The 11,685-nt window shown below is 46.9% G+C and overlaps 1 long non-coding RNA gene across 1 annotated transcript; it reads right to left on the bottom strand.

The window, feature by feature from the left end:
* Positions 1-4,120: 4,120 nt before the first annotated feature.
* LOC149865462 (uncharacterized) lies at positions 4,121-10,037 on the bottom strand. Its single transcript, XR_016442048.1, has 3 exons — positions 10,004-10,037; positions 6,198-6,268; positions 4,121-4,243 (listed from the first exon to the last, which is right to left on the bottom strand). It is a non-coding gene; the product is annotated as an uncharacterized LOC149865462 (long non-coding RNA).
* Positions 10,038-11,685: the final 1,648 nt, after the last annotated feature.

Raw genomic sequence — 11,685 nt, forward strand, 5'->3', positions numbered from 1 at the left:
TTCCAGGTTTCACCAAATACCATTTTTGGAGAGAAGAATCTCTCGTGAATCTTGTTTCTTTAGCAATATGGGGGTAGCCGTTACAGAGCCAATTTATTTTGCAAAGTTTTGAGACAACATTCAGGCACTCAAGCGTGACACAAGCGCAGCTGGGTTGCGAATAGGGTCTAAAGCACTACCTCTCTGCTCAGAGAGAGCTATGAAGAAAACTCACGCTAAGCTCTGTCACTCAGGAGTTATTTGCCTTCCCTCCACACAGGAAGATAAGTGTCACGGGAGCTGAGCCATCGGATATTATGTGGGTGCACAGATGCATCCATACATGGCTCTGATGAACCCGGTACATGATTAATCCTGCTGAAATTCAGTGGAACTACTCACGAGCTTAAGAATCACAATGATTGTAAATGCATTTCTGAACTGGGGCCTGCAGTGGTACATAATAATGGGCACATCTACATGCATGCTTTAAGGCATATTAGCCAATTTTAATGTGCATTAAAGAATCACATAAAAAACAATGCTTTTTACTTAATGCACATTAAGCATCACTTACAAAGCGTTCGCTTTGATGTGCATTAAGCCACGCTAATGCGCATTTTCCTAGTACCTTACAATGGGGGGTGCCTATACACGAGCAGCAAGGCTGCTCTGAGACGCTGGAATACCAGCACATCGGAGCAGACTCTAGCAGCCTCCTGCATCTCGTGTTTCAGCGTGCCCATGCTTTAAAATGGTGGCAGGGTGCTTGAACTAAAGCTTGTCAAATGAGCTTTAGGTGAAGTACCCCCACTGCTATTTTTAAGCACAGGCACACTGATACACAAGATGCGGTGGCCCTTTAATCAGAGAGGCTTTCGGAACTGCTCTAATTAAAGCACCACCCCCCCCACTCACCCCCAGAGGACGTGTAAAAGTGCCCAATGGTACTAAATTGAATGCGTATTAATTAAAGCACATTAATGCACATATAGACACACCCAATATGAGAACACAAAAAGAAGCAGATTCTCTAGCTGCTGTAAATGATGGGATGTGTGTGGGATAGATGTACCTCTGAGCAAGAACTAGAGGGTCCCAAATAAATTCCTGGAGCGACACATTATCCTAACTCAGTGGGAGGCAGACATCAGTCCAACTTACAGCTGCCTCAGTAGGCACCTCCAAACGGCAAAGCTGCATCTCCACTGCCGCAATTAATGCTCCCCACAACAAAACCATCAGCATCCATGGATCAGACACAGCTCTCCCAGAACATGGAATATGTCATCCAGCGCTCCAAGTGTTAGGCAGTTGAAATAAAAAACTAACTACGCACCAGTATGAATGAGAGAGACACAAGGACACAGATAGGAGAACAGTTTCCACATGGTGGGGGGGGGGAAAAAAAATCACTCTCATCCTAACCTCATAATCCTTGTACTCAAAGGAGATCCACCCTTATAAGAGGAGCTTGAGAACAGGGATGTAGATTGAAGTCATGTTGGTCTAAGGACATAGGCGGACAAGGTCCTTGTCTGAGCTTGAAAACAGAAATCCATTAGCTTACTGGATGTTAAATATCAGGGACTTCGCATAGACAATGACTTCATGGTCCATTACCATGTACCTGATGCTGGCTACCCTCTTCCCTTCATGGCAGCAACCTTCCTGAACAATCTTGTTCTTTCTTTATTAGATTGTCATGCACCTCTCCTGTCTGTTGGCTGCCTGATACTTTCTCCGATATGCTATTCTTGTTTATACGTGGAGTTTTACACAAGCATCTGTCGCACGTGCTAGTTAACTCCACTGCATTTGCTGCCGTCCCAGTGGCCTGAGGAAGAGTACTGCAATACCCAAAAGTTCATCCACATCTATCCCGGTTAGGATAGAGCTAGTTAGGATGCAGTCGGTTCAATAAAAGGTATCAGTGTCACGGAGCTGAGTCTAGGGAGCGGCCGTGATCTCTCTAGCGCCAAGTAGGCAATTCAGCACCCTTGTCCTCGCCCACCACGTCTTGCTGTTATATAATTTTATAAGGGAGGCTGCCCTTTTCCTCTTGGACACGGTGCTATGTTCATCCTGACCCCTATTCTGTAAGGAGTGCCCTGGTGCACCCCCCCAGCCTTATGGGCTACGCGTGCCTCCAACCTCCCCTTTAGCACGCCCCAAGCCTCGCAGATCTTCTGGATGTTATCCCGCCAATATACCGTCCCTAGAGGCCCTCGCAAAAGGCCTCCGCTCAACTGTTCACCCACACCGGGCCCTTTTCTCCTGTATGCGCCCTCTCCGGGGGCCTCTCTCCGTACGCGCCCTCTCCAGGGGCCTCTCTCACACAGACAGTGCCCCACTGGGGCGAGTCTCTCCGCGCTTCTGCGTTCCTTGCCCTCACCGGGCTTCTCAATGGGCTTGCCCCTTTCCGGGGCTTCTGCCTTACGGGTAGTGCCCCACTGGGGCCTGCCTCCCGTACGTCCCGCGGTCACCCACACTCCAGCCTGCGCCTCGCACTTCCTGCGATCTCGCCTGCACTCGGGCCTTGTCTCTCGCACTTCCCGTGGTCACCAGCACTTGGGCCAGTGCCTAGCGCTCCCCGCGGTTTCACACGCGCTCGGGTCTCGGCTCCCGCGTTTCCCACGGTCGGGGCTCAGGTGGCCGTAGCCGTGCCTGGCCCCCCGACCCTCCGTCTGGGTCTTCCGCCCTGCTCGGGCTTCTCCGGCTATCGCCCACCCAGGGCTGGGGTCAACACACCCCCCAAGCGACGCGCCACCCCGGCGCCAAACAGCTGTGCCTTCCCTGGCACCGATCGCTGTGCCCTTACAGGGCACCAGGAACCCCCACGCTCCTGGGGAGCTCCCCTGAGGCCTCCTCCAGCCCCTACAGCCTCACCCGGTCCTCCGGTGTAACGATAACAAACCAGGGAACATAAAGCCATGAGCCAACCGGCTATAACTCAAAAATAAACCCCCTGGCTAGAACGTAAATACTGTGCCACCATGGCTCACCTTCCCTGTCAGGGCTCTCTCCACCCCGCGCCAGGCCGCAGCCTCAGGCTGCTCTGCCCTGCAGCAGACCCGCTGCCCCTTGGGCTGCCAGAGGGGGACTGCCCCTAGGCTCCAGCCCGGGCTGTTTATAAAGGCCCGGCCCTGCCCCCTTCTGGTCACCTGACCAGTGCGGTTGCCCCAGCAACCGGCACCCAGATTGGCAGCTGCCCTTAACCCTTCACAGGAACAGGGCACCTAAGCGCCCCCGTGACAATCACCCGCAAAGATCCTCGCCTCGTGCGTATTTCCTGGACCATCACAGCGATAACATCGCCACGCCCCGAACCCCCCCCAGGACTGAGTAACTTATTCAGATTTGTATTCACGGAGCAAACGCAAGAAGTGGAAGCCAATGGGCAGGAGAAGAAAAACTAGCTAACAGGAGCAGGAGAGATTGCAGAAGTGACTTGTCAGATCATCCGCTCCCGTCAACCCAAGGCAGTTGCTCCCTGCGGTTTATTTCCTCATGTTTCATGAGATAAGGCCGACTCGCCCCCCCACGCTGTATCTCCGACATTCCTGATAGTCGCTTTCCCTGCCGCAGCAAAACCACCCTGCCCCACCCCACGTTGGGACCAGCTCCTCCATCGACTTCAGTGAAATCACTCTGGATTTCACTAGAATAAAGGAGTGTAAGTTGGCCTGTGATTACAAGACACTTGTTGGAGTCCATGACTCTTAGTTTATCCACGTGGGAAGATACGTCCCCCTTTGCAAACTGGAAATAAGATGTGATCTGCTCCGAAAGGTAGGTCCCTGCTGTTCAGTTTGCAGAGATATATTTCAGCTGCAGGGACGAATCAGCTCCTTATTTAATGCCAAATCAGCACAAATGACAGGGCGTTGCTATTATACCCCTTTCTGCTTAATGTCCCTGGTACTTGTAACGTAGCTGATATCACTTGGACCTGATCCTTCACGGGGGCAAATCTCTGATTTACACCTAGAGAAGAGTAGCCATTGATTTCTGTGTTACACTCTAGTCATCTTTTTTTTTTTTAATTATTATTATTATTCAAACGTAACCACGACCACAGAGTTAACAATGGGATGGGAAAAGACTAGTTTCACGGCGCCATCTACTGGAGAGCTGTAATCTAAACCTTGACCGCCGTCTCGGATAAGTTATCTGAGATAACTCGGCTGGGGAGTCAACTGTTCGGCTTTGTCCAGATCCAGGTCTCTCTGAAGACAGTGGTATCAGGCGTCATCTGAAGGCGCTGCAGATAAAACAAAGCAAACAAACAAAAATCCCCAACAACGTTCAAAACCAATGTCCCAGACGGCGGCAGAGTTCACCAGTGGTTGCAGCACGGGGCTAAAATTCAGGTGATCCGGGTGCTACTCTCAGCTGCGCCACTGATAAGGTGGGTGACCTGGGTGGTTTCCTCCCTTCTTCATGCCTCTGTTTCCCCAGCACTAGATTTTGTAAAGCGCTTTGATTAAAAGCTCTAGACGAAGATCTAGGGATAGGATACTGATAGTGATGTTTCCAATATTCAAAGCAGCCAGACCTTTATCAAAAACCGATCATCTCCTGAGATCCATGTACCAAATTTCCCTGTGTGCCCTATCTCCCCTTCCCTTGTGGGAAGAGAGCCCAGCCCTTATGGTAGCTGTGTCCACAACATGCACTTAGGGAGAAGATGGGCACCATATGGTTCAAGGATAATGGGCATTGTTACCCGCCAAGATTCCCCTTTCTGTACAGTAACAGGCTATATTATATTTCTGTGTATTCTTCACATCTTTAAAGGACAGGACTCAGGTCCATCACTTAAAGACAGCTTCTCAAAGCAAGAAGCCCCCCAACACTGCTATACTTCTCTGCTTTTGTCCATGGCGCTCTAGAAGTCACTGAAGGTACCACAAGGAATCAGAGTTTGTTCAACAGATGTCATTTAACTACAGAGTCCAACAAACACATTTTGGAGCAGCCCAAGCTCCAACGTTTCTCCCTCATTTACCAAGGACTATTCTGGACACAACACAGCATCCAGAGACATCTGATGCTTGCATGAGCTCTACTTAATTCAGGTAAACATACCTGGGACTGCAGGTACTCATCAGCTTGGAAAACCAGGATGCTCTCTTATCTGCCAAACTATGGAATTAGGTCATTGTCTTTAGGAATGTTGGTTTGCAAAAATATTGGGAAAGAGGCAGCACCTTATAGGCTAACTAAATCAGAGATGTATAGCATATTGGTCATTATATTCCATCTGCAGCTCAAGAATCCCTGAAAAGCCTGGTCTGGGATCCAAACAACAGCTCTTCTTTCCCAGCTATAAATGAAAAGCAGCATGCATTTAAGAAAAATCATGACACTGAGACTCACTATGAAGACTGCTATTTATGAGCCTTATTTTGCAAGTCCGTGCTATAGAGGAAATTCATTCCCATGCAAAAGACTCAATAAGCCCATTTTGCAACATTAGTTACTGCCCTCCCCCCTTATATATATTTTTTTTATTATTTATAGGCTTCTCTTTGGCACTCTTTACTCAACTGGCAAAGCACCGGTCCTGCCTCTTCTTCTGAATTCTGATTAATTTATCCTCACCATATGCCTATTAGAGAAATATTAGGGGAAGGCAGAGAAATATTATCCCTGTTGTATACTAGGGAGACTGAGGCACAGGGAAATTAGTACATGACTTGGTTGAGGCCACACAGGAAATGTGTGGCAGAAGCAGGAACCGAACATTCATTCTTTTTAAATACAGGGCTTCAGGGCTTGAAGGCAGTGGGCCATAGTGGCCAGGGCACTGTACCATGCTCTTAGAAACCTTCAGTTTTTTTCGTTCTCTGTAATGTCGAATAAGTCACTTCTTCATCTCCATTTCCCTTACCCCTTAATCTGTTTTTTTCTATAAAGTATGCTTTTCAGAGCAGGAACCGTTCCAATATACATTGTACACAACAGGGCTGTACCACTTGAGGGAGCTGTAGGTACTCCTGTAATATAAATCATAATAGCTGTCCTCTCATCTTGAATCCCACCAGGCTACTGACTGAATTGCAAAAGCCCTGAATGCGTAGTACCCAGTGTAAAAAACCCATGTCAGATGTCTCTGGGAACAAGCTCCAAAAATGTGGTTAAGAATCTGGAGGCAAAAATATAACCCCCAACCTCAATTTAATGAGAACCCACAAAACTAATTCTTTACCTACCTGCTTGCTCCGAGGCTTGCTACACAGATAACCCTTCCCACAAAGAATATTCAAGCTAGCGCCAACACCATCTGCAAATAAAAGGAATATTTCTGTAGCATCCTGGATATACAACGTGTGTGTGCACATAATATAACATAACATAAAGCATAAATGTATGTATAGACACACATGCAATATATAAATATATAGTACACACTAGATGTGTTATAATTATATATATCATAATTATCATCATTAGATACACTGCCCTGTATAAACATATGTCATATTTATATATAGTAGATGCTATATATAAATACGTAATGTGTAAAGCCTATATAATTATATCGTATATATTTATAACGTAACGTATTGAATCAGCATAAAGATCAGATAAAGCAGTTGAAGGACTCTGGCCACGTTTGACTGTGAAAGCATGTGGGCTGCTTTTATTGTTTTAATGGCTGCTGCTGTATTAAGGAGAAAGATTTAAAAATGAAATGCTGCTAATTGCACATAAAGGCTTTGGTTGCCACAATATTGTAAATGTACATTGTATTCCGCTTAATCTCTATCTGCCCTTAAAAGCATAATTGATTTTTATTTTAATTTGAGGAGACTGACATTTGTATTGCTTCAGTGCCAGGTTGCTAATTTCATAAGAACGCTTATGAGTTACCAGCAGATGAGTCTACAATACACCATTAAAGGTAATAGGTAACATATTTAAGGCCATAATGAGCTCCGAACTGACAAACTACCTCAGTCCAGGGATCAGAAGGGAGGGTATATATAAATACTTTCCTTATTAGGATTCTGCCTGGCTAGAAAAGCCTTTAGGTTAATAAATAAAGTAGGAGTTTCTTGAGAAAGCTTTGGGAAAAATAGAGCCCATTTCTCCGTCTTTTCTGATTGATTTGATCTGACAAGTGGACATGTTCTGTGCAGCATCCAGAATGAATTAGCTTGTTTTAAAGATGTTGTACCAGGCTGGTTAAAGGGGAAAGAAATACCTGGTATTCTCCCAGGTTCTTTTGTAACAAAAAATCCTTTTCAATATGATGAGATGTTATATGATGGCGGAGTGCAGCGGAGCTCAAGCTGATTTAAGCTGGGGCCTGTTTCCAGCAACAAAATTCCCTCATAACCCCGACCCTGTGTGATGACTTGAAATCGATACCAAGCTGGCGAGAGCTCATGACTCTACTGAAAGGGTTTTGTGACCTCATTTGGGCTCCTGACCCTTTGTTTGAGCAACATCAGCCTTGTGGATCAAGCACTGGACTGAGACTTTGGAGACATGAGCTTTGCTACTGGCCCCGGGAGGTGACCTTGGGCACATCACTTTACCACTTCATGCCTCAGTTTTCCTGCCTGTAAAATTGGGATAATGGTACTGGCCAGCTGTATAAAATGCTTACCATCTCCTGCTGGAGAGGAAGGCACAGTGTCTTTCAGGAATTTAGGGAGACCAATTGCATGTCTACTTCAGAGCAACAGCGTGCTTTGGCCAGGAGGTTCCCAAGCATGCCCTGACCACCCAGTCCCATAGCCATGCTCTGGGCATAGAAATACACCAGGGAGACCAGTCAGAGGCTTGCCTTTGTGGCTGCTCTCCAGACCTTCACCTCCAATGTGTTTAAGAGGGAACCACTGGAAAAAACCCGACTGGCCTCATGGGAGTATCCCCAAGTTTGGAGCACACATATAGAAACAGTGAGAAGGGTATGCTTAGGAGGTCTGGGATGAGGCCACTCCATGGTCAACTTCAGTTTGCTCTCAACTGCCTGGGAGATGAAAGCCTGGGAGAAATCCAGCTGAGACATGTCACTGGCATGGTAGGGAAAAGGGCAAACAACCCTGGCCTTGTGCACTTCTGGTCAATGGCTAAATCCGCATTGCTGTCAGTAACTAGAGGAATAGGCTGATTTTTTTATGTGAGAGAGCTTGGAGGTAGATGATGCAAGTGATGCTATGCAGCCTTTAACCCAGGATTTCCCTCCTAAAAGGCCCACTGTTGACCCAAGTGACTGTTTCGATCCAAACTAAATCCTGCATTCCCAATTCACCCTCTCCACACCTGCAACTCTGTCAGGCTCCGACAGCCTTGTCTGCAATACTGACAGTGCAGCATTATTTAAACCATAATCCAGCCCTAAAAATATATCCTTCCTAAATGCGCCACCCGAGTTACTGATTACCACTCATTTTAATTTTCCCATTGATTTCCCAACAGAATGTGAATCAGCAAAGTATTTTAAGCACTTCGTCGGAGGCTACAAGGACGTATTTTGAGCTGGAGCTTTGACAGCTACTCAACACCCAGCGAGTTTTCCTGGCTCTCTTGACGATTCAAGAATAAAGCCGTTGCTCCATCATTTTCCCTCCATCGTCTGCTCGCATAGTGTGAGAGTCAAGCTAGACGCATCTAATTTAAGCCAAAAAAAAAGCAATTGGATATAGACAAACAGGGAAGGAACAGCTCCTTAATAGCTTGTTTCATCCATTTATACTATGACGGGTGAGAAAAAGGAAGTCCTCCTATCCCCATCCCGCAGATGGCGAGTGGAGGCTTGGAGAAATTCAAAATCTGTAACAGGACTAAAGTATTATACTCTTAGCTAGTGCCTCCAGCTCCATCCTCAGGCAGTTGTTTGAGGTCCTTACCTTTCCCATGCCACTCGCATCTTTTGTTCAGTTTCCCAACTCTCCGTAAACTTGTCTAAGCTACATCTGAGTACGCTGGAGGCCCCGCTGGGCTGAGGCTTCCATCACAGCAATAAGATTTGGTCAGATAAAAAGCATCTGGTGTATTTTAAATTCAGATACTGGCTCATAAATCATGCGTAAAACTGTAGCTACTACATCTGCCACCAAGTAACAGCCAAAAAAAAATTACAAATTAAGGCTAAAAAATTCTAGTGAGCACCATGCATTGCTGCAAACTGAGGGGGAAAAGTCATCCCAAGAGATGAAAAGACACCAGTCCTACTCTGGCCACCCTGAAATAAAGCCTACAAGTGGCTACAAGGCTAAACTTCACCCTAGTGCACCAGAACAACACACATCCGAGCTCCCACTTGAGTCTCGCTAAAATGTTCTTAATATTCCTTGAATGGGGATTCAGTTGTGTGTTGACTTGGTGCCCTTCAGCGATATAAATTTTACTCTGAAGACAAAGCTCAGCCTCCCAAAAATGAGCCTTCCTCTGATGTGCTTGGGTAATCAGAGGAGTAGTATCACCATCGCCAGCTGATACCATACCCATCGAAATGAAGATAGAAGTTGCTACCTCAGATCTATTGCTTTAGGCTCATGTCAGATTCAGGCAAAAGTATCAGTTAAATGTGAATTTCTTGGCTGGGGTGGTCTACACAAAAAAAAAATGATTGTGCTTGGAGCAGAGGGTTGGGACTAAATACCCTCCTGAGATCTCTCCCAGCCCTGTCTTACTACAAATCTAGATTTGGAAAGGTTTTTTCACCACTTAACAATTAGATAATCATTTTGGAAGCTGAGACCCTGTAGAAGATCAAGAGGCCCATGTTCCCTGAACTTTGTGGCCTAGCTCTGGGAAAACGCCAGGCATACATTATAGGTTTTGCTGGTATAGCTGCCCTAGTTGGGAACAGGGGGAAATAATTCCAGCCTGAGCCAACACAGCTCTGCCAAAAAATCTTCCCTGTAGATGTGACTAGGCTGCAAGAGGCCTCTTACTAACATAGCATATGTTACTCAGAGAGGTGGTGTAAGTACAGCACAGCTGACAAGACATGAGCCTGCGCAGGGTACCCCAATGAGTTTCAAATCCCTGGGAACGTTACCATCAGTGTTGCGCTTGGAAAATCCTCCACATCGACTGGAAGGACAGACGAATGTATGCCAGCCTTCTGATTCAAGCAAACACCACCAGCATTGAAGCCATATTTATATATATGGCACCAGCTCCATTGCAGGACATGCCATAAGGATGCCTGACAACCGGCTCCCAAGCAGGTCTTCTATTCTCAGCTTACCAACAGTCACCACTCTAGAGATGGCCACAAGAAAAGATGGAAACGAACCAGGAAGACCAGCCTGAAGAAACACAGTGTTAACATCAGTACCTGGGAAACTTAAGCACTGAAATCATCTCCAGTGATGCCATGATCAATCATTTTGAGCAAACTCATCTCACTATGGAGACAGACAGAGGAGAGATAAAGGGAAGAGATATGACCCAGCATTGCTAGCATGTACTCCTTCCTCCCAGGACTATTTGTCACATCTGCAGTCAAACATGTGGATCATGGATTGGCATCCCCAGTCACTTCCAGACATACTGATGACTTGTCTATTAACTGGTACACTGTTATCTTTATATCAAGGGGCTGACAATGATGATAACTACAGCCTAGACCAGGGGTGTTCAACCCCTGGCCTGAGGAACAGATCCAACCCACAGCCCCATGTCATCCAGCCATGAGCCTGCCACAGGTCTGGACATTTGACAGTGGGAGAGCGGTGGCACTGCTCAAGGTGACCGGGAGCCCCTTGAGCACTAGTGGGACCTCTGAAAACCTGCCCTACAGTCCCAACCCAAACCACAGGTTTAAACTACAATATAAATGCTAATGCCCTGGGCTATAACAAAGAAGAAAAATAATAGAGGTGGTATGCCTGCTTACCTTGCATCTCTTTCTCTCTGGGTCGCTCTGCCCTATGCCCCCAGCCTACAGAGCTGTTTTCTTCCAGTCTCCTGGGTACTCAGGAGCCCCACACGCCAGCACAGCCTGAGCTGGCCATCTGCCTCGGCTAGCTCAACCCAGGGCTTATATAGCAGAGCAGTTAGGGATGGGAAAATCAAAAGACAGGAGCCAGGATGAAGTCAGGAACTCAGGAAACAGGACCTAGAAAATGAGATACCAGGAACAACAAGAAGGACTGAGGACGTGAGGACCAGAGTCAGGGGGTTACCAGAAACCAGGTAGCTGAGGTCAACACCAGGTACCCATAGAGTTGCCAGGGTCAAGACGAGATCAGTCATCCAAGCCAGAAGGGCTCAAGGCAAGAACACCTGACAATGTTGCTGGGACAGGGCCCTAGAGGAAGTGGAAGGATTTGACAACCTCCCTATCAAGGGCTTGGGGTTTCCCCAAGTCATTGGTTCCCCATTGTGAACTTCACGGGAGGGCCCAGGCTGAGCTGGGGCTGGTATTTGCCTCTGCCTGTGGGCATAAAAGACCCAGGTTTGAAGTCCAGGGGTCTTGACAATAAGAAGCCATCAGAAGGCTTAATTTCCAATTTGGCAGACTTCCTGCAGCAGCATTTATACTAACACTGGAATCACATCTTGCAGCACTTTTTTTCCAAGGGCTCACAAAGCAGTTTACAAATAATAATGTCACCTCATTGCACCCCTTTCAACAAGATCAGTGTTACTGATCCCAATTTCCAGATGAGGAAAGAGACCTTGAAGGGCTATATCCTAGGGTCCAGCCAAGCTGTGCTTGGTTCACCACTTTCA

Source organism: Crocodylus siamensis, chromosome 4 (assembly GCF_052110815.1).
Source record: "Crocodylus siamensis isolate JL-2025a chromosome 4, ASM5211081v1, whole genome shotgun sequence".
In the NCBI taxonomy this organism is placed as follows: domain Eukaryota; kingdom Metazoa; phylum Chordata; order Crocodylia; family Crocodylidae; genus Crocodylus; species Crocodylus siamensis.